The sequence below is a fragment of the Vombatus ursinus genome, unplaced genomic scaffold (genome assembly GCF_900497805.2).
Source record: "Vombatus ursinus unplaced genomic scaffold, bare-nosed wombat genome assembly UNPS02014848.1, whole genome shotgun sequence".
In the NCBI taxonomy this organism is placed as follows: Eukaryota; Metazoa; Chordata; class Mammalia; order Diprotodontia; family Vombatidae; genus Vombatus; species Vombatus ursinus.
In genome coordinates this window covers 4,063,814-4,088,580 of record NW_020954626.1, presented here as the reverse complement: position 1 = coordinate 4,088,580, position 24,767 = coordinate 4,063,814, and the positions used below count along the sequence as shown (strand labels likewise).

Genomic DNA, 24,767 nt, shown 5'->3' with positions numbered 1-24,767 from the left:
TGGTTTTTTTAAACAACATGAGAAAAAAGAATTTACAACTTCTTTGCAATAGCAAATTAAATTCAATGCCTGACAAAGGCAAATGAGAACAGACAGCCAACTGTCTTAGCCTGTAAAATAGTTACGACTGTGCTCATATGCATACACACAAAAATGGGCAAAAAAAAAAATATGCTCCTTGTTTTAAATCTTGACCTGTAATTTCATTGGATTAGAAAACTCCCAGTAAGGAAACTCCTTCTGGCAATATAAGTTGACAACTCTTCTGACTTAATAGTTTTGGAGAGTTAATTTATACCTTGTTGTCCCAAATATAGTTTGTTCCCTTTCTTCCTTTTCTTGGTCCAAGTGTAGCTAAGAAATTTTTTTGTGCTTAGCAACTTTCACCTCCATGACTCTAATCTTACCGGTCCAATCTTTTTTTTTGAGGTTAAGTGACTTACCCAGGGTCACACACCCAGTAAATTGCAGAGGTAGTACTTGAGCCCAAGTCTTACTGATTCTGAGGTCTCTTCTGTATCAATTACTAGCCTAAAAGTGAAAATTACAAGGCCTACTCCTAGAAGGTAACTTAAATCTGGCCTCTGTTACATAATATTACCCAAAGTTATATCTACACATATAGAAAACAACAATCTGCAAGTGAAGAAGAATTTTATCAACCAGTTGCCAATAAAAAAAAAAGGATGCAAATCGGTTTGACATTTTTCCATGAAATTTACACAGTATTTTTGTTGCTGTTTTAATTACCAGAGTTGACCAGATATCTTGGCTTTACCAAGAGAGATTCAAAGAATGTGAAAGAGAGGTGAAAAGAAACAATAGAGAGATTTAGAGCATGTGATCCAGAGATGAAAAGAAACAAAGCTTCAAATAGACTCACTCAAAGTTAGCCTTATTTGGAGCTCTGGCTATCTCCTATGATTTTAACAGGCTCACAAAGATGGCTACCTTGAGCCTCTTATCTATTTCTGTACACTTCTAATTTGCTAAGAAAGGAGTGATCTGTACCGGTATTCTCACCTTGATTTTTATAACCAATCAAGGATATTTCCAGGCTATGAGAATTATGTACAAAGAGCTCTTGTTAGAATCAGACAAACTGTCCCCTTAGGAAGTTATGGGTCTGTACTGTGGGCTTAGTTAGATCTTTCTACCAAAGGAGATTTCTTGCTGTCTAATAAGAGCTTCCCTTAATTATATGTATCCTTCCTCTAGTCACTTCCTGTCATATAGGCTGTGAACTCCTCCATCTGAGGAGTTCTCACAATCCCCTCTGTTCAATTATTCCCACATTTTAGCAATGTAGCAAAATGAAACCAAGCTAAGTGCTTGCCTTCCTCTGATTTCTAAGAAGGCCTCCCTCTGAAGAGTAAGGTTCAGTGTTTCATAAACCAGGCTGATGATCACACACAAAGTGTTCAGGGAAACAGCACGTGATTCTGAATGTCACACTGTAGGGACAGAGACATTTTCAACAAACTATTACTTCCTTTCAGATCTGAGAGGCAAAAAGACAAAAATAAAGTTATGTGATTTAGTTGAACTGTAAGCTTGGCGTTTTACTGATTTTGTATTAAATTGACAAATTCTGGAAGAGCGACAGAGGATGGAAGAGTTAGTGTAACATGTTCAGGGCATGCAAATGGAGGTGAAATATGATACTTCAGAAAAGAATACCATTCTACAACTTCTTTGCATTGTTAAATCAAATACGGTGTTTGAGAAAGACAAAAATGCTCAAATTATCTACAGCATTTAAGATTGGCAGCAGAGGCATTCACTAACACAAAACTTCCCATGATGAGGAATCCTTTCTCTATTTTTCTTTAAAGAAGTAATTTATACTATTACTGATAATTTTTAATTTAAAATTACTCATAAAAAAGATTAATCAAGAGTTGTAAATGAAATACAGAGTGCAGAATGCTATAAATGTATTTATATTGGCAAATGAAGCATTCAGAGGAAAAAAGGACATAGGGAAAAGAGAGTTGAATGAAGTATTTTTTAATTATCTTCAGCAGACTTAGTTGCCTTTCTTTTTGATTATTAAATTTTATTTTTTCAATAAACAAGCATTATTTTCTCTCCCTCCCATGCCCTTAGACATATGCTAGGGAAAAAAACAAAAACAAAACTCTTGTAACAAATATTTACAATTGCTGGGTATGGCTGTGCATACCAGTAAACCCAGCTACCAGGGAGGCTAAGGTTGGTGGATTTCTTGAGCTCAGGAGTTCTGAGCTGCAGTTTTCTAAGCCAAGTAAGTAAAGACATTAAGTCTAGAATAAATATAGTGAGCCCCATGGAGCATAATTTTAAGAGTCTTCTATATTTAGCATTTCTTTTATGTGTAAGAAATAAGTGCCGGCCCCATACCTGATTCATATTGCACATTGAATACCTTTCTACTCCACCTCCCTCCTTGGGGAAATCCTAAAGACATAAGCCTTAACCTAAATTGTTTCAGTTTAAGAACAAGTTTATTTACAGAGTAATTATACAACTTCATTAGAACTCAGTAAGGTCAGACCATTTGCTTATAAAGATTACAAGTAATCAAAAATATTTATAGCTGCTCTTTCTGTGGTGGCAAAGAATAGGAAATAAAGGGAATGTCCATCAATTGGGGAATGGCTAACAAGTTGTGGTAAATGATTGTGATGGAATACTATTGTGCTATAATAAATGAAAAGGGGGATAGTTTCAGAAAAACCTGGGAGGACATATGAACTGATGCAAAGTGAAGTGACCAGAAGCAGGAGAACATTATATAAAGGAACAATAATACTGTAACAATGATCAACTATGAAAGACTTAGCTACTCTGATCAATACAATGATCCATAAAAATTCCAAATGAGTCATGATAAAAATGCTATCCTCCTCTAGACAGAGAACTGAAGAACTCTGAGTACAAATTGAAGCATAACTTTTTCACTTTATTTTTCTTGACTTTTTGCAACATGGGTAATATGGAAATATGTTTTGCATTATTTCACATGTATAATTGATATCATATTACTTGCCTTCTCAATGTGTGCAGAAGGGGCTGGAGGGAAGATAAGAATTTAGAACTCAAAAAAAATTAAGAATAACAAATGCAAATAAATAAATAAATAAAATGTAGAATAATTATAAAGTATTAAAAAATTACAAGTAATCTTTCAAAACATCAAATATTGCTGCATTTTAATTTATGGATCCAAAAACCAAGCCATCACTATAATCATTTTTTATATTTTTAGAATTTCAAAAGTTCTCCTTTTACACATATTCTTGAATTGGTGGCTCATATCCATCATCTCTTTCTATTTTCATGCTTGGGTCATCTCCAGAAGTTTTCCAAAGCCACCACCTTTCACCATGCAAGTTCCATTAGTTTTCCCTATTCAAACTTAGGGCCCTTTAACATCTTGACTTTTCAAATAAATACATTATAGAAGGGTAAAGGAACTGTTGAATCTTTTCTATGTCTTTTCCAATCCTGTTGGGAATCCATTTATTAACAACTCCTTTCCTGTCATTTATCTATAACTCCTGACCATAATTTCTATGATCTTCTTACAAATATGACAAATGTATTCATGTTAGGCATAAGAGATCTTCCCGATCTAATCGTTGTGCTTCTTGAAAAAAAAACCTACACAAAATAAACAAAATAAGTTTCTACTTTTGAAACATGGGCTCTACTCTGTTCTGCCATTTTTACCATGGAGCACGTCTTATCCCCAGTAAGTTCCACTTCATGGAAATTCATCAAACAATTTTTACCCTGAATATCTTTAGTAATCACCTTAAACTTATGAAAATTAATCTCATCATTCTGCAGATTAGTAAAGCTCACTTCAAAAATACAATCCTGGAGTCCATCACAGTTCATTTTTATTCCTTGAGTCCTTGTTACTAATGTCTTGCTAAAATTTCATATGTTGAACATAGCTGGTGCCTTGACATCACAGAAATCCTTCTTTAAAATCCTTCTTAAAAAATATATCAATCACTTTCTTGTTGGGTCCTCTTTTACCACCTTTGACCGAACCCTTATTCTTACCAACTACTATGATCTCCCTTAGAAAGCCAAAAGGCTCTAAACCTAAACTACAATTAAATCGTTCCCAGGATGCTATAGTGGAGGGTTAATAAAATGTGTGTTTGTGTGTGTGTGTAATTTATGAGTTGGAACATCAGAGGCTATCAAAACCAACCCATACATAAAAAGGAATCAGTACTATAATGTCAACAAGTTGTCATGTGTCTAAAGACCTCCAATGAAGGATACCACCAAATGAAGTAGCCCATTCCACTTTTGGACAGTTCTAATTATTAGGAAGTTTCTCTTGACATCAGGCATAAATTTACCTCTCTTTAACTTCCACCCATTGCTCCCACTTCTGCCTTCTGGAACTAAACAGAACAAATCTAATCCCTTTTTCACATGACAGTCTTTCAAACACTTGAAAATAGCTATCATGCTCCCCTCCCATCTCCTCACCCCCCCCCCAGTCTTCTCTAAACTAGACATATTCAGTTCTTTCAACAGAGTCTTATGATTTTGACTCAAGGCCCTTCATCATCTTTGCTCTACTCCTCTGGACATTCTCCAGATTATTTATGTGTTTCATAAAACATGGCACCCATACCTAAACACAATAGTCCAGGTGAGGTCTGATGAAGGCAGACTTCAATAGTATAATACCTCCCTACTTTTGGAAGCCAAGCCTCTCAATGCAGTTTTCTTAGCTATCATATCACACCACTGACCCATAGTGAGTTTGGAGACCACTAAAATACACAAATGAGTATAAGAAAAGGGAACCTACTCTACATTCCCCTAGAGAGGCTAAGCTCCCTCAGGAATGAAGCTGGTCCAGATCATACACCTAAGTACAAAGCAGAGGAGCCCCTTAGTGAAGAAGGGAGTGGGCATAGTGGGTCCAACAGCATTTGCTATGAGCCATACATACATGAACCAAACACATGCATTTAGGCAACTAGATGGTACAGTGGATAGAGTATGGGCCCTGGAGTTAGGAGGATCTGAGTTCAAATCCAGCCTCAGACACTTACTAGCTGTGTGACCCTTGGCAAGTCACTTAACCCTGTTATCCTCCATTCCTCACCAGTAAAATGAGCTAGAGAAGGAAATAGCAAACCACTCCAGTATCTTTGCCAAAAAAAAAAACCCAAATGGTGTCATGGAGAGTCAGACACAACTGAAACAACTCAACAATTGGCATATAGTAAATACTATATAAATGCTAGCTATTATTATTCACTAAAAACTATCTCCTGAGCATATGCTAAAATGATCTCCTGCATATATTTGAACCTGTACATTTATTAAAAATTATACTTTCACTAAAACTTCATACATCCATTAAAACTATGTATATCTGTTGGAATTTAATTCATGCACTAGAGCTTAATACATCCATTAGAACAATGTATATCCTCAGCAATTTATGGGTGCTTACGTGATTTATCCAGTCACAAGAATTTAATGCATCCATTAAGACTTACACACACAATGGACTTTATCCATACCCTGTAAATATATATATATACATATATATACATATATATATGTATATATATATGTACCACCACCATCCTGGAACTATTTCCACACCTTAAAAAAACCCAAATCTATTGAAATTTAAACATCCTTGGAAATCTGTGCTTTCCTTAAAGACCATGTAACTATTGGAAACATGAACATGTATTACCTTACTTTCTGTCCATTGGAGGGTACTGCAACTGCAGAGAGGTATATATCTACTGAAGGCTATGTAGTATCAGGAACACAAAAATCTAATACCTAGGTCTCTGTTGGAATCACGTACATAATTGGAACTTAATTCCTTTGCCTAAGATCTGCATTATAGAGCTCTGAAGAGTGATTCTCTTTATTCTTTAATGCTATTTATGCTTTTTAATGGAATGCTCTTTAATGAAAGTCACATGTATTTTTTCCTCTCCTCACCTCCACATTCTGTTAAGAAGTTATCAAAACAGATTGGCTCATTATCTACTTGCTGTTTGGAAATGAGGTATAATAATCCCACCCAAACTTAACTCCTGTCAAAAAAAAAATGGGTCTTTGAAAGTAAGGATAATCATGGGTCTTCTGACTAGATTAAGGACTCATTTCCTGTTGAGGGCAGAAGAAAATTACAGAATCATAAATTTGGAGCTGGAAGACAGGAACAAACACATACATTTAGGCAGCTAGATGGTACAGTGAACAGAGCACTGGCCCTGGAGTCAGGAGGACTTCTTCACTTTATAGGTGAGAAAATGGAGGCCCAGTGAAGTTGTGACTTTCTAACAGTTCACCCACATGATAGGTAACAGAGCCATGATTTGAACTCCAAATCCATAGCTCTTTCAACAGAATCTTTGCAATTCCAAACCAAGTTGCATCTTTAAAAAGTTTATCACTTTCAAATGATCATGGAATAGGACTACCAGCTTGAAATCTAGAAGGCACAGTTTGGCCTTCAACCTTCAGGGAGAGCTGAGGAACAGACTACAGAAACACTAGCAAATAGGACAGTAATTATTCTTGACTTGACCAAATTCAAAATAGCATAAAAGATTTAGAAAAGAATATAGGAATTTCCCTCCCCAACCTCCTACCCATCTTTCCGCTTTTTCTCGCAGGCCTCTCTCTCATTCTATATTCCTTCTATCACTTCCACTTTTTTCTCTCTCTCCCCCTCCTCTTCAATAAAGTAGTGTCTATTTTATTAAGAAAAATTCATCCTTCCACAAGTCTCTATCAGCCACTTGCTTCAAGATTCCAAGATGTATTAGTGAGAAAGGGATTTCTTGCTCAGAGCACTACTCCTAACACAACGGCAGAGAATATAAGCAATAATGAAGGTTGGTTTTGGTTACCATTTGATTACCAATGGTTACCATTAATACTCCATCATGAAATGGGGGCATTTCATCCTGAAGACCTGCCCCCAAAAATGTCTAAGACCAAGAGGCTCCATCTTGAGGAGAGAGGTGAAGTCTTCTCCCACTTATTGCTATACAGTAAGTTCATAAAAGGAAAGTCTGAGACCATAAGCTCCTACTAATAATGAACCAAGAAAGTTTTACTTCCACCTCCTCAGAATAGATTTTTCAAATATGGGTCTTATCCCCACAGCATGCAGAAGAGAGGGTCACACACACACACACACACACACACACACACACGCACCCTTTTAAAATATAAAAAGATGGGTCTGGGATAAAATAATGTTGCAGCATGATAGGGGTAGTTCCACAATCAACCTCTTTGTATTTCTGAAGGTTTTCCATCACCAAAAATCCCCCCAAAAAAATTGACATTAGGAACTTCTTAGCCCATTTTGTAAACTTTTCTCATGGAAAGAACTAAAAGTAGACATAGTGACTTCTGTACTTCAAAGTCCTTTTTATAAACCCTTAAGACATTCATTTTTATATTTTCAGATAATTTATAACTGGAAAGGAACTTAGAGGTTACCCAGTCCAATCTCTTGTGAAGCTTTAGAATGGGATATAATGCAGGAGATGAAGAGAAAGAAGAAAGAAAAAGAAATTCCCTGCAAGATGTCCAAGATTTCTGTGGAGTTGCATTGAAGGAAACCTCCGCTATGTCAAGCTTTAACAATATTTGTACCCAATATGTCTTCCACTGGAAGTCAATAAACAGAGTTCCAAAGAATTATAGAAAGATTTCAAGAAGACCCCTATAAGATTTAGTAGAAATGAGCAAATTCTGCAGCACCTTAGCCTATTCTTTCAGAAATAGGCTGCTTTTGCTGCAATGCCCTTGCTTCAGGTTGCATGGGGCAAAAATTTTGTCCTCCCTGGTCATCCAGCTTCAGTTTTAATACCTCCAGTGATGAGGAACTCATAACCTCATTAAGCAGCCCATTTCATCATTGAATAGCTTTAATGTTTGTGTTCTTTTTTTAAGTTTGTCTGACCAAAATTTTCATCCACTTGTCATGGTTTTCCTTTGTATAACAGAGGTTGCCTCTATTCTACATGACAGCTCTTGAAACATCTGAGCATATGCCAGCCCCTTAGAGTTCTCTCCTCCAGGTTAAACTAACCCTCATTCCATGTGTAGTTCTTTGTATAGGCACAGCCTGTTGTAATGGAAGGAAGACTGACCTTGAAGTCAGAAGCATTCAGTTGTGTTTTTAATGTGCAATAGCTTTGTGGTAAAATTGCTTTTTCTCTCTCTAGGCCTCATTTTCCTCATTTGTAAAACAAGGATAATAATATTTGTACCATTTATGTCTCAGGTTTTTGTGAAGAAAGCATTTTTAAAACTGTAAAGTATTATGTAAATGTAAAAAAGCAGTATCCAACAGAGTATTCTGCAGATAGCCTGAGTTGACAAATGCCAATTTAATCAAATCGCTCATTTCTTTAAAAAAAAGACCATGAACTTAACTTGCAACTTAAATACACTGAAATGGGCAAATGCCTTGATCATGTGTTTGAAAATTTGAAACATGCTTTGTCTGAAATTCAGACTGATTTTCTATTTAACCCTCTAACAGACTTATAAGCATGAAAGTCACCTCTTTTTAAAATAAAAAATAAATAAATAACCATGTCTTTATTAAAACATTCACTAATGAAGAAGTCATACCCTGGTTTATCTCTGTAAAATAATGAAGAAAGAAAATTCATTTAGTTGAGTATAACTATTTTTAGTGAACCCATGCTAACTCATGGAGTCCTTCCTAAAGACTCATAAATCATTGCTTTCTAGAATTTCGCCATGATCTCTGGTCTATACTTTGCATAATTTGTTTTTTACAACCCAGATTGAAATTCAGAGTAACCCTTGTCTGCAATTGCAGAATTCACTTTCATAACCCTTTAAAAATCAAAATGACATTTGCCTAATATTTAATTTTCTGGTGAATTATATTAGAGTGCTAAACTTGAAGTCAGGAAGTTGTGGGTTCAAATCTATATGGCCATGCCCATGTCATTAATATTCTCTGAGTCCCAATTTCTTCTGCTGTAAAACTCAGGCAATAATATTCTTATAGCTATTCCATGGGGTTGTTGTGAGTCTCAAATAAGACAATATGTATAAAATGTTTTATAAATTATAAAGTGATAATTATTTGTTATTAATACTCAAAGATCAACAACACTGGTTTATTAATATCTATTAATTTTTCTGTACCCTGGAATATAATTTATCCAAAAAAAGATAAGAACTCATTTTGAGCAGTTAGTTCTTTACAATTCTGAGATTTACATTCCTTTTTATCCAAGTGAGCTACTCTTCTGTCATCTATTACATTAGCAATCCCCCCAACTATGTGCTATGTATTCATCAAATTCATTGATATAAAAATTAATATCCCCACCTGTAACAGTACAACTTCCCCACATTGGGAAAAATAGGGAAGTATAACCAACTAGAGAAAAGCAAATTAGCCTATCATTGTTTCTGTTTCAGATTCCTGCTTTGATCCCTGGTTTCTAGCATCTCTTCTTCCATTCCAGGCAATATCTTTGCCCCACTGACAAGATTACCTAATTTTGATCCAAAGCTAAAAATCCTTAGCTCCATGGGAATAGGGATCATGTCTTATCTAAGTTTTGTATTTTCCCAGCATACTACCCAGTAGGCTGCACATAGGAGAGCCTTTATAAATGTTATTTCTGAATTGAATTACATACAAGCCTCTGTGCGACCCCCTGTGTGGTTGTTTATTAACTCAGTTTGTGACCTGTTCTTTTGCATCTCTGAGAAGGTATCTGACCTCAAGTTCCAAAATTCGCTATAACCCTGGGAAATGTCTAATTTCTTCTGATAAGCTCAGCCCTTAACCCTGCCCAAGCCCCCAGCATCAGTTAGGTGGGACAGAACAGTTGAATGGGAAGATTATATAACTCTTTGACTCTACATGAAGGCTGAAGACTCATGGAGCTTTGCCAGATGCTTCTCTTCAGCAAATAACAATTCAATAATGTTAGTAAAGTTTTTCAATCTTACTTAGGAAAAAACATCCCAATCTACATTGTACTACGTCATAAACCTTTTACTAGAAATAATAAGAATTCATTTTCATTGAAAACAGAATACTAGTACTACTAAAGACCCTTTCAGAATCAACTTTTGTTGTCATTATTGTACTTAATACTTTTATAGTATTTCCATTCAATAAGCCAGGCTATATATAAGCCATTGTGACAGAAAAACAAGAGAAAAAAATAGTCTGTGCCTTCAAGGAGCCTAAGGGGTCAAGGAACAACATGTATATAGATAAATAATTGTAAAATATATATATAGTAACTTCTCTTGGAGCTGGTTGAGAACACTAATAACTAAAGGAGTCAGGAAAGGATGTGTGCTTAAAAGGTAGTACATAAGCTGAATTTTGAAGGGAGCAAAGGATTTCAAGAAATGTTGAAAAGGGAGAGCATTCCAAGCTTGTGAGACAGCATGTGAAAAGACAATGTTAAAAACAGAATGTTCTGTATAGGGAAAAGCAAGTAGGCCATACCTCACCCTTTTTTTCCTAGAAAAGACAGGTTTAAATAGGCCAGGTTGAAGCTGTCTCAACTGCATGCCTTATCTTCTTGCATTGAAATCTGTGAGCATTAAAGTACATGTTGATTTAATTTGGAAGGCTTTATATTGTTCTCTGTAGAATTTTATACTCCCTCATCCTTTGCAATGGATCTTGGTGAATAAGCTTTGGCAAGATGCAGGAGAAAGAAGAGTGCTACTATGGGGTCAGAGGATTTGCATTCAAATTCTCACTCTATCACTTAATATCATGTGAATTAAGCCAAATCATTTCACCTTTCTGGGCCTTAGTCACCCTAACTGTAAAACTTCTCTTAGGCCCCTTCTATTTCTAAATCTACAGTCTTCATGGTGGTCCTTTTGCAGATGTTTGCCAAGAGCACTATAATAGAAAACAACCAAATGACCCATGAAATGAGATCATTTCTAGGGGGCCATTAGACCCACAATAGAGCCAGCTCCATGGAGAACCTGCAGAGCAAGAACAAAGACAGAACACCTTTGCGGGTTCTGAATTTAAAGGACATTAAATGTAAAGACTTATGTTGAAAGTCATCCCAAGGAAGGGAGGAGCAGAGGCTCCAAGACTTCTCTCTCTCTCTCTCTCTCTCTCTCTCTCTGTCATAACCCAATCCTATCCAGACACCACAGTCCCTCCACTGCAGTCTGGGAAAGTGGAGTCAGGTATTCTCCTCTTTCTTTAAGTGAACTGCACCAGGCTGCCTGCCTCCTTTGCATAGCCGATCTATCAATTAAATTTCATGTTTTAGTCTACAAGATAAGGTTAATTCAACATCAAATAAATTTTCCATATGTCATAAAGTCTGAAGGTCTGTATTGTTAAACATTGGGCACACACTTAAAATAATAATCGTGCATTTGAATCCTCTGTGCCATACTCTAATTTTCCTTCAAACTATGATATTGTACTGCATTATCTCAATGCTGGAAAATCACATTTGCATTGTCAGTCTGGCAAAAGAAGGTCAATACACTTTCTTGAAATACACAAACCACATATGTCAATAAGGGACTATCATTAATTTTCAAAATGTCAAAAATCTGGTTAGGGATCTTTGACATTTTCCAAAAAAGGACTGTCTTTTCAGTGAACTGAAATATTTTAAAAAACCACAGGGAATGTTCTTATCAATATGAGTCAGGAAAGTATTGGTTTCTGCTTATATTCTAAAGCAAAAACCATTTAGGAGACAGAGGAGGCTTTTTTAACCTATTTTCTCATTCTTTAGCAGTCAGGTGACCTGTCACATAGCTTTATTTTCCTATTGATGAGTATGTCTAAATTATCTACAGGTGCTCAAAATAATGATCAATAGACTCCCTGTTGTGGTATACAGAAACAGCTTGAAGGATTCCCACTTTATAATCCATAGAAGTGGCTAGAATTTTATTTCTCTTGCTATTGAATAATGATAGATTTTATGACAACAAATTTAAGGCACATCATGTGACCTGGGCAATTTTTGCTGAAAGTACCATATCTGACCCTATGACCAAGTGACCTTACATCTTATTTTATAGGATTCCTCTTGTTTTTTTTGTCCAGAGACTACAATTACCAGCACTATAATGTGCCTTGAATTTCTAAAAATACAAATGTCTGTTACTTCAAGATATTTCAAGATCTAGAATCCACATTTTAATGTACTTCTGATTTTGTTTTAGATACATATTTTTTTTCGTATTATGAGAGTAAGACAACCTGACAATGGGGATAGAGAACTGGACTTGGAGTACTAAAGGCCTGGGTTCAAATTTTATCTCTAACGTATATCAAGTTGTATGACCCTAAGCAAGTCATTTAACCTCTCCATGACCCAAGCAATTCTCTAAAACAATAAAATACAGAGAAGTTGCTCAATGCATTGGCAGAGAAAGACCTTCCCCAGGGACCCCTACAACAATAAAATCACAAATCCAGTAAAAAAAATAACAATAATAATAACAACAAAATGTATGCAATAACATGCACCTTAACATGTGAATAGACAAACAGGAATAACAAGGTTTAAAAACCTTATGATCACAGGCATCAAGCAAGACATAAAACAGGGAAATGTGTACTCAGAAAGGTGTTTGCCTCTATGATGGAGGTGATCCAACACAGAGTCCAAGTTGAACAGAGATTCCTTGTAGATCATGAAGTACTCCAGATACTCCCATTTGGAAATGACATTGTACTGATTGCTTCAAGCCTTAAAATACTGCAGAGCCTCCTAGAAGAGATGTGTAGCATTCAAAGGACTTTGACCTGACTATCAACACAGGAAAGACCCAGTGGATGAAGGATGTCTACTTCACAGATTTCTACATACAGTTCATTTAAATGGATACCCTGTAGATCTTATTAATCAGCGTGTCTATCTGTAACAGATCTACTGATGAGCCATAAGTTGGGCTCAGAGTTGAACAAAGAATATGAATGGGGTGAATTGCCTTTGGAAAATTATAAAGCTCCTTTAATGACTCCAACTATCTCATGAAAGCAAAGGTTCAATCATTCTATGTTCCACCAGCATTGCTATACAGCAGCAAGACATTGAATGCAATAGTCTCCAAAGATTTAAATTAATATCACAGAGAGCTGGTGGATTTAAGAAGACAATGTATAACCATGTAGAACTCTAAAGAATAGGAGTAAAAGATATCAAGACATTATGTGACAAGAGAAAAGATAAACTGATCATATAGTGAAGGCATCCTTGAGATATAAGGAGATATGGAGAAATGGTTCCAGATCATTGGGTGGACCCCCATGTTAAACATAATAAAACAAGGACAAGAGTTGCATAAGATGGGAAAGAGTAGATGGATTGCATAATTGGAAGAAACATCCAAATTGATGGATTCATAAAACCATTTAAATATTCGAGTTTTAAAGTTTGTAAAGTTCTTGCTGGATCCACTAAAAACTTGTGTTATCTGATCTCCTGGGCCTTCCTTCAAACAAAGCAATAGTTTTACTCCTCCCTAATCAATTATCCACTTGCCATTAGACCTGTTCCAACCCTTCTCTTCTCTTCTCCAACCTACCGTAACACCCCTTCTCCTACCCACTCAGCTCTTACTTTGCCAAGAAAATATAGATCATTTTACATGAGCTCCTCTTTTCCCCTTACCTTCATCTTGCAACTCTCTGACATCATCAAGTCAACTAGTCAATAAACATTTATTAAGCACCTATCATGTTCCAGGCATTGTGTTAAATTCTGGGGATACAAAGAAAGGTAAAAATAGTCCCTGGCCTCAAGAAGCCCACAATCTAATAGAAGAGACAATGTACAAACAAGATACATACAGGATAAATTAGAGGTAACCTCAGAAAGAAGGCACTAGCATTAAGGAGGACCAGAAAAGACTTGTTCCGGTAGGTGGGATTTTAACAAAGACTTGAAGGAAGATGAGGAAAATAGGAAATGGAGACAAGAAGAGCATTCCAAGAAAATGCCCAAAATTAGGAGATGGAATGTATTGCTCAGAAAAAAGCAAGAAGTTCAGTGTTACTGGATTGTAGAGTATTCAGAGAGTAGTAATGTGTAAAAAGATTGGAAAGGGGACAGGTTATAAAGGTCTTTAAAAACTAGGAGATTGTGTGTTTGAACATAAAGGTAACAAGCAGTCATTGGCATTTACTGAGTGGAGAAGGGGAAAACATGATTATACTTGTGAACTTTAGGATGTCCAAGGAAGTGCTTTTCCTAAAGCTGAGTAGAAGATGGACTTGAGTGAAGAGAAAATTAAGGAGGTGATACCAATCAGAGGGTTATTGCAATGGTCCAGGTATGAGGTGATGAAAGTCTGTGCCAGGGTGATGGCAGTGTAGAAGAGAGCAGGTAGCATATACAAGAGATGTTATGAAAGTAGAATCAATTGAACTTGGCAACAGATTGGACATTGGGGATAGTCAAGAGTGAGGAGTCAAGAATCCAATGCCTAGATTGAAAGTTTAGGTTACTGGAAAGAGAACCTAGAGAATAACAGGGAAGTTGGAAAAATAGAAGAGTTTGGAGAAGAAAGAGAATGAGTTCAGTTTTGGACATATCTAATTTAAGATGTCAATGTGACATCCAGTTCAAGATGTCTAATAGGCAGTTGAAGATGCAAGACTGGAGGTTAGGGGAAAGTTTAGAGTTAGAAAAATAGATCAAACAATGGGAACTGATGAGGCCACCAACCAAAATAGTATATGGAGAGAAGAGAAGAGAAGCGAAGAGAAGAGGAGAGGAGAGGAGAGGAGAGGAGAGGAGAGGAGAGGAGAGGAGAGGAGAGGACACCAGGACAGATCCTTAAGGGATACTCATAGTTAGTGGATATGACCTGGATGAACATTCAACAAAAGAGTTTGAGTGGTCAGATAGTTTGGAGGAGAACCAAGAGAAAGTAGTGTCACAAAAGAATAGAATAGAATGTGAAGGAGAATGGGCTGATTAAAATGGTACAGAGAGATCAAGAAGGATGATGACTGAGAAAAGGCCATTAAAACCTCATCCTTTTCTCTTCCCAGTCTTTATGAATTCCCATCTAGGAATGTTATGGTCCAGTCATTCTGACCTGCTTGGTATTTCTCATAGGCATTGTTCCATCTCCCATTTATGTGCCTTTGTACTGGTTGTCCCCCAAGCCTGGCTGTTCTTCCTTCTCACCTCCACCTCTTGGAATTCCTAATTTCCTTTAAAAAAGCAGCTCAAGTTCCATCTCAATAAGGAATACTTCATGACCCATCCCCCAACTGCTAATGCCCTCCTTCCTCAACTACCTTACATTTTTTTAATATATATTCTTTATATACCTATATACATGTTGTCTTTCCCATTCAAATATAAGTTCTTTGAAGGCAGGGACTATTTCGCTTTCATCTTTGTATACACAGTGCTTAACACAATGTCTGGCACATAGTGGGCACTTAATAAATATATGTTGATTGATTACATTATTTCATTGGAACCTTATAACAACCATGTGAAAAAGGTACTACAGGTATTACTCTCTTCTTTTTACGGGTAAAGAAACTGAGGCTGAAAGACTAAATGATTCACCTACATTCACCCAGTCAGAAATAAGACTTAAACCTAAGGCTTCCTGACTTCAAATGTAGCACCCTATTCATAATGCCATGCTATCTCTGTCTGAAAATTGGCTCAAAAAAAAAAACATTATAGTCCAAAAACAAGTTTTTTACCTTTATTTTCTTAAAATTTTGCTTACTTTTTCCCCATATTTTACTAGTATAGGTTTAATCTTAAAACATGTCTACACAATGTTAAGTAATAAAGATATTCATCCAAGGCCCAGCTCTGCCATAGTCTGTCTCTGTTGCCTTAGGTGTGTCATTTGATTCCTTTAGTTTACTCATTTGTCCACTGAGGGGATGGATGTAGTTGAGTTCTGAGGTCTGTTCTAGTACTGAAAGGCTAGTATTCTATGATAAATGTGGACAAGAGTTTCCAAACCAACAAAGCATTTTATGACAATATTGTTCAATAAGGTATAGTGACCTCAATTCTCCAAGCCATGGGTCAGGAGCTCAGGCACATAAAAGTACCAAGGACATCTTTCAGGAAACTAGATTAGCTGACTGATACAAAGCTCAGAGAAATTTTAATCCAATGCAATTTAACAAACATTTATTAAGCATTCTACCATGTACAAGTAATTGTGGGGCACACAAAAATAGACAAGGCACACTCTCTACCCTCAAGGGCTTTATAGTCTGGTAGGACAGAAAAGATATATGGACAAATAACTACCATTTTAAGAAAGACCATTATAAATATTATAGGGGTGGCACAGGCAACACAGAATTGAGGGCAGACATTCTAGGTAGAGGGAAATATAAACAAAGGTTGAGAGACAGGGAAGTGCAAGGTATATTTTTTAAAAGAAGAGTAATCTAGTTTATTTTTTGGATTTAGGAGCAGTAGAAGATAAAACTGGAAAGGTAAGGGCAACCCCAATGATGGAAGACCTTGAATACCAAGCTAAGGAATTTATATTTTATTCTGTGAGCAGTAGCAACTATTAAGGATTTTGAGCTGGGGAGTGAGATGAGGAATATGATTCTCTACTTAAAATAAGCATATAGTGCAAATAATCAAAACAGTATAAAAGAAAGCCTTTATGCCCTATATAGTTGTGAAAGATATATTTCCTTATCTATCAAGAAGCAGAAGAGAATTACACAGATTTGTTTTGTATAGATAGAGGGTTCCCTGATTTGGCTGTTTCTTGAAATATTTCAGCCTGGTGTAATTCAATTCAACAAGCATTTATTAAACACTTACTATATGCATAGTGCCTTGCCCATAATGGATAAAGAGCTGGGCTTGGAGTCAGAAGATCTAATCTCAAATTCTACCTCAAGAACCTACTAGTTGCATGGCCCTAGACAAGTCACTTAACATTTCTCAGTTTCAGTTTCCTCATCTATAAAATGGAGGTGATATAGTGCCTACCTGTGTCCAGAGCACATAATGAAATAAATGGAGGGCTAGAAATTTTCTCTGACCCAATAGACTTTCAAATTTCTAAAAATTAGGAGTTATGCACAAGACATAAAGCAATTTTATCTGCCTCCATGATCTTGGACACCAAAAACTGTGAAATAATAATATGATAAACTAACAGCAGAGAAGGCAATCCCTAATCCCTACTTCCTAAAGTGCTTATAGAACCACCTCTCCTATCTCCCACCCTGCTCTGGTAGCAAGGTTACATAAGCTGACCCATAGGCTTACAACAGAACTCAATTATAACCCCCCCTTTTCTCATTCCCTCAAAAAACCCAAAAGCAGAAGCATGTCCTAGATGGGACAGTAATATGACAGTACTCTGTGCAACAACAAAACTCACCCAGAGAACTGAGGAATGGAAGAAACTACAGCAGGATGGAGGTAGGGTGCACTCTTCTAAGCTAAGGATAAAGATATCCACATCCAGCTGGAGTCAGTTCTGCCCCACCCCGAGAAGTCTCTTGGGAAAGAGACTCAGGACAAGTGAATTGCCCAGTGTGGGAGGAGGATGAGATAGTTTTGAGGTCCAGCTCCCAGGGAAACCATCATCAAAGAGCAAAGAGTCAGCAAACAATAGGGCAATATAAGGGGGAGGAGGGAAGAAGATTGATATTATCAGCAATCTCAGAAGAAAACTCAGTTAAAGATTTTTGAGAAAAAGCAGATAATCCAATAATAAAAATATTAATAACAGAAGGAAATATGGTATCTAGATCATCTAAAAGAGTCCAAATATCTATGACTAAATATTGTAAGGCAAAGGAAAATGAAACAACACTTGATGAAGCAGAGGAGCCCATGGACCCTTGGGAGAGCATTTGAACAACAACAAAATGTTTCTGAATGGTATAAAAGAAATAAGAATGGTGAAAGCAGAATTTATGGCCCGTACAGCAGAAGTAATAGGCAGAATAGAAAAACTTAAATCCATAGTGGCAGTCTCGCCAAAGAAATAAACAAAAAAGATAATAATTAATTAGGAATGTGAAAAGAAGTGAAGGACAATATGAACAAGAGAAGCAAACAACAGTAACACTAAAAGAAAGCATGATCTTCATATAAACAAAACATGTTGGTTTTGAAAACACTGCATAGACACAATTTGAGAATGATAGGTCTCCTAGAAAAATACAAGTCAAAAAAACTGAGCTCCATAATCCAAGAAATAATATTAGAAAATTGACCAGAACTTCTGAACACAGAAAATAAAGTACAAATTAAAATACATAGATGGTCTATAGAATAATAGTACCTACCTCAAAGGCTTCTTGTGAGAATTAAATGAACAACATATGTAAAGTGCCTTGAACCTTAAAGATCTACATAAATGTTGATTATTGTTGTCGCTGCTGCTGCTTTATAACAATCTACCTTGCAGAATTGTTGAGAAAGAAGTGCTTGTAACCTTTAAAGACATGTTGTTGTTTAATGGTTTTCAGTTGTATCCAACTATTCATGACTCCTTTTTGAAATTTTCTTGAAAAACATACTGGAGTAGTTTGCTATTTCCATCTCCAGCTCATTTTTTGGATGAGGAAATTAAGGCAAATAGGGTTCAGTGTCTTGCCCAGGATCACACAGTTACTAAGTGTCCGAGGCCAGATTTGAACTCAAGTCTTCCTGACTCCAGGCCCAACACTCTACCCACTCTGCCACCTAGTTGCCCCCTAAAGACATGAGCCATTGTCATTTTTATTGAGGTAAATGCATTGGAAAGGCCTCCTTCCAAAAGCAGAATTTAGGCTGAATCTTGAAGTCCAGGAAAGCCAAGAAGAAGAGATGAGGAGAGAGAGATTCCTGGCATGGAGGACAGCCAGTGAAAAGGCACAGAGTGAGCAGACATAGTGTCAAATGTGAAAAACAGCAAAAAGGCAGGTATTGCTGAAATGCCATCCTTTAATAGTTAGGATCATAGATTTAGGGTTGAAAGGAATTTTAAAGATCTTATGTTATTGCGTTGTTAAAAAAAATGAAAAGGGATGATTGCAGAGAACTTTACAAATGAGGAAACTGAGAACCAGAGATCATTGAAGGTACCTATGATCACAATAGAGTAGCTAGGTGATGCACTAAGTAGAGTGCCTAGCCTGGAGTCAGGAAGACCTGAATTCAAATCCAACCTCAGACACTGTGTGATCCTGGGCAAGTCACTTAGCCCTGTTTGCCTCAGCTTCCTTATCTGTAAAATGAGCTGGAGAAGGAAATGGCAACCACTCCAGTGTTTTTGCCAAGAAAATTTGGCAAAACAAGGACCGTATGGTCCACTGGGTCACAAAGAACCAGACATAAATGAACAACTGAACAACAAAACATATAACAAGTGGTATAATGTAATTAAAAGAGGAAGGAAGGAAGGAAGGAAGGAAGGAAGGAAGGAAGGAAGGAAGGAAGGAAGGAAGGAAGGAAGGAAGGAAGGAAGGAAGGAAGGAAGGAAGGAAGGAAGGAAAAAAGGAAGAGAAGGAGGGAGAAAGAGACAATAACTGATGAGGTCAAGAAATATCTCATCTAGGAAATGGACCTCAGCTATACTTTGAAGGAAACTAGGCATTCTTTAACAGAGGTAGGGAGGGAACAAAGCCCAAACATGAAGGACCCTGAATTCAAAAGCACAGCCAGGAGAAGGAATGTTGTAATTTACAGTAAAGATTTGGAAAGTAGGAGAAAGCTTCATTGCAGAGGTACTATAATGTCAGGGTGAGTATTTTGTAGGATTTTGTATTTTATTCCAGAGACAATAGAAAGTCTTTCAAAGTTTTGTTTAGTTGGAGTGGGGAGGATGCCATTGTCAGAGTTGAAGAGCTGAGCTGTTGGTGCTGAGCTGTTAAGATTTCTGTCTATACCTTGAAGGGCCCCTGTTGGCATAGGTAGAGCTAGATAGGAGCAAAGGCAAAATGGAGCAAAGCTTCAAAGGCCTAATAAATCTTGGCCAGTCATTGGAAGTCATAAATATTTCCTGTAAAGTTAGTGAAGGGTGCAATTTGGAGATGTTGTCACCTAACAGTCGATAGAATATGGGGATCCCTAGGCCAGTAGCTTAAAGGCTTAAAGGTTTAGATTCAAGTCAGGTATAACACAGACCACCCTGGCCCCCACTGGATGAAGGCCAGGTAAGTAAGATTTACTCATTTTCTCCCCAGAGTTCTTGGGTACTCTCAAGGGGATTAGGGAGTGTCTCCTGGAATAGTGTCAGTCCCCATTAATGATATTCCTCACTTGTAGAGGGTGGCCCCCTGCACCCCAGTTCCATTGGCCACTAACAGTCAGATTAGCTTTTATGAAGAAATATTTACCTCAAAAGGTATAATCACAAATATACAAACTTAGTTCCCCAACATGTGGGAGGCGTAATCCTCCCAGCTCTCACCTAAATCCCTTGCATGAGAAAGGGAATTAAGTTCATGGTTGAGCTTGATTCCTAGGGAACACAGTTCCAGTTCCAAGTTCAAATCCCCCTCTCAGGCTAGAGTCCCAGACATTCTGGCTTCTCAAGATTTCTAGCCAGCCGAGCTAGCTACAGTACCCCACTTGCAATCCTAGCTCCAAGGTAGCCATTGTGGTCAGTCCACTAGCACCTGAAACTGAGGACAAACTACACAGAACAGAAACAAAACAACCCCAGGACCATTTGTCACATAAGTACATAGGTAACAGGAGAAAGAATTTCTTTTTCTTTTTATTCTCACAGGTTCAGTTCATATTATTCACACTGGGCATAGAAGTTCCTTAAAAAAAAAAAACAGCCTGCAGCTAAAAGATGAAGGAAAAGAGCAAGGGGGCGGGGAGCAAACTGTTCAGTCTTGCCAGTTTTAGAGATTCATTGTTGCTGAGTCATTTCAGTCATCTCCAACTCTTCATGACCCCATTTAGGGTTTTCTTGGCAAAGATACTAGACCAATTTGCCATTTCCTTCTCCTGTGGATGCAGCGGATCCTTTTTTTCAGGCAATCAGAGGTCAAGTGACTTGCCCAGGGTCACATAGATAGGAAAATCTGAGCCTGGATTTGAACTGAGGTCTTACTGACTCCAGACCCAGTGCTCCTCAGTTTTAAAGACGTAAGCAGTCAGTCAAAGAAGGCTACCCCACCCAAGTGGAATAGGTGGACTCCATGTTAGGCAAACTGAGCATGCTCAAAAAATCCCATGAAGGCCATCTCCATGTTAATGCTGAGTGTATCCAAAGAAACCTGGATTACTCAGGCTTTTTTGGCTGGTCCTGCTCAGACCTTGTTCAACAATCCCAGTAACTTAGTCCTCTACATTTGAGCTTTGTATCCTAGTTCCAACACTGACTAACTGCTTTGTTCCCCTGTTCCTGAGTCCCTGTTCCTCTGTGCTCAGAATCCTACTCTCCCCACCAGTCCTTCCAGACATAAACTGAAAGTCCTACTCAGAGATCCCAGTCTCCACGGCTAGCTTTCTGGTTCTTGCTGCTTGAACTCCTTGACAATGACTCCTCTACTTAGACCTCCTCCTTTTTATTGCCTTCTTGTTGGACAACACGTGATCACCTGCGTCTTCCTCACCTGTCTCTCCTGTTTCCAGTTCCTAGCCATCCTCAGTATGGTTTGACTAGCTATCGACCACGTCTAGATTATGACCACCTATCTCCTTGAAATGAAGAAGATTTGTGCAGTATGGAAGATACTCTCTTATAATCTAGATCATTATAATGTTTAAATTAACCTTTTTTGTGTCATGGATCCCTTTCAAAGTCTGATGAAACCGATGTACCACATCTCAGAATAATATTTTTAAATGCACAAAATAAAATATGTAGGATTACAAAGGAAACCAATTACACTGAGGTATAGTTGTTTTTGTTTTAAGTTCCCAGACTCCAGGATAAAAATCCCTCATCTAGATAAATATACTGATTTGTTTTATCCATATTAACCTCCACATTTTTGCTTAAGTATATCCAGTACCTAAGAGAAGTACTTGATTTAAAACTGGAGGAACTGAGTTTGAATCTCAAAAGTCCACTACTCATACCTGTGTCACCTGGACAAGTCATTTAACTTTTGTGAGGTCTTTCATGAGCATAGTCCCTTCCAGCTCTAAATCCTATGATACCTTTCAGCATTTCTACTGTCTCTACCACCAGAAGCATCAAATAAACCAATACTGTTATTTCCTTATACTCTTTGTGAAATATCCTTAAAAATAAGTTATTTTATGTCACTATTCTTTCTATATTTTTGAATCATCTTTCTGAAATTTCTTAACTTTTCTTTAACTACTTCTGCCACTGTTTAGTTATTTCAGATTCTTCCTAGAGTTGGGTCTGCTGCCTCCAGAGTTTCTCATTTCTTGGATTATCAGTCCTGACCTGAATCTTCCCCCACCTGCAGGGAAATATATTACTGTCTCTAGGATCTTTACTATATGACACCAGTTCTATTGTATGAGAATATTCCAGAGATCAGAACCTGCAACTCAGAACTCTTGAACACCTACTTTCCAATATCTGTTCTTAATACTGGAACATGCTTTGATCTGCACTATCAAGTAGAACTCCCCACCTAACTTATCTCTACAACTACATCAAAATATTATGGAGAGGGTAGATTTTGTTAAGGATTGATTGAAAGTGTTTTGCAATTGCAAGCAGCTTTAAATAGTAACTATGCCTTTCAGAAGTAAAAACGAACCAATATTCAACAGGGTTATATGTTAGGAGAGAATGGTTCATATTTGTCAAGCACTTAGAGTTTTGTTTAATGTTAGAACATTTCAATAATTTAGTTTTCCATTCATTTGCCATTATATGATTTAAATTTTTTTAATGTAATCCTAAATCTTGAAAATTTCATTCTCCTTCTGGTATAGCCTCAAATACCATCTTATCTAAGAAACTAAACTAAGAGATTTTCTATTCATATGCTATTCAAGAGCTAGGAAATATGGCATATCTACATGCTTCAAGATGTTTCCAGGATCCTTTATAAACAGAAATGAACTCCTGTCTAATGCAGCCTACTCCAGTGCCCCCCTCCTTTTGGACTAAATGGGCCCCTTTTACTGAGGAAGCTGCTAATATGGCACTAGGCTATTAATGGGAAAAGCATTTACTTTAGATTAAGAAGAGTGTAAAGTAGAAAAGGGGCCCTCTATGACTGGCTATTAGGGATGTTAGTTAAATATTTATAATGTCTAAATTAGCATAGTGAAAGCTCAATTCATCAATTTGTTCTGGTCTGTTTGTAAGGGGAAAAAAGAAATAACTCCAAATGCCCCTGAAGAAAGACGCTGCTTCAGTCAATAGAAAGATGACTGAACAATTTATTATGTTTCTGTGGTAAACTTTTTATTTTGATTTTATTTAAAGATACTTGTTGCTGCATCTTACCTTAAAGACCATTTACCACAGTCAATATATGGGAGAGTCATGCATTATTCATTGTTATCCAATGAAAAATTTGCTAAAGGTGCTTCAATGCTGAATATCTGATTGATTAATTGATTGTCTGATAGTTACTTTCAAAAAGAAGACACTAAGAAAAAGAAGCTGGAAGCCAGGGGTCCTGGGTCCTGTCTCTGTTACTAACCAGTTTCTTTCTACAGCTTTAGAAATTATAATTTCCCAATAAGGATGTTTTAGGATTTCCTTGTTAATAATCTGGAAGGAAAACAATAACATCATCTCACCCACACAGAGAGAGAGAGAGAGAGAGAGAGAGAGAGAGAGAGAGTTTAAAAAAAAAACAAAGGTTAAATACTTTATTTCTTCCTCTGTGACTAGACTTCTAGGTCTGCTTAGCATTTGTAAAGGACCAGCCACATTAGCACCTAGATGCTGAATAATAAATGTTTGTATTTGTAATGATTTCAATCACTGTCATTGTTACTTCTTAGATCATTTTACATGGCAAAGAGAAGCACAGAGCTGGCACATACAGACTGAGCTAAGTTGGACTGAAGCTCCAGATGCAGTTGTCCACCAGTAGGTAGGTAACTTGAGCAGAATACCATCCCTCAAATTGCATTCTAATCTCTAGGATTTCCTTACTTGTACAAGGAGACTAGGACAGAATTTCTCAGAGGACCCTATAGGATTGATTGCTTGACTTGGCTGATTCTCTTAACAGAGGCTTTCTTGCTCGGCTTTCACTGCTATGGCTTCCATACATTTTAACAGTAGACAGTCCTTTACTGTTCAAGATTGTGCTCCCTTGCCCAAAATAACCTTTCCCTGTGGATGTTGGGGCGGGGGGGGGGGGCGGGGGGCAGTGGCACAGACAGACTGTTTTCTTCCGTGTGTGTGTATGTGGCATCCAATAACAAGAATCTGTATTGATTCGTCTATCGGCAGGTGCATCTAATTCCCATTCTTTCACCCCCCCCCCCACTTCCTTTTTCACCTCTGTCATTTCTTTTCTCTATAAGCTGGCCTTGTGGAAAGATGTCTGTAGGGAAAGGGTTAAGGGTTTTCTGGTAGAAATGACCCAACAGAAGGGGCTCGGCCTGGAGCTGAAATCTAAGTGCTAATGACCGCTGGCCTTCACCCCGCTGCTGTCCACCGGGCTGAGCCCCGGCCTCGGAAGGCTCCGGGGGGCACAGCGTTCTGCATTTAACATTTGAACTTCTCCTATCCGAGGCAGCAGGACGTTTTGTCCTAGGGTCGCTGACCCCGGACTCCCCCATCAGCTGCCTTGAAACCTTAATTGAATGACAGATGGTCAT

General features: G+C 37.4%; 1 pseudogene; it reads right to left on the bottom strand.

The window, feature by feature from the left end:
* Nucleotides 1–3,269: 3,269 nt before the first annotated feature.
* LOC114027002 lies at nt 3,270–24,767 on the bottom strand (annotated as a pseudogene).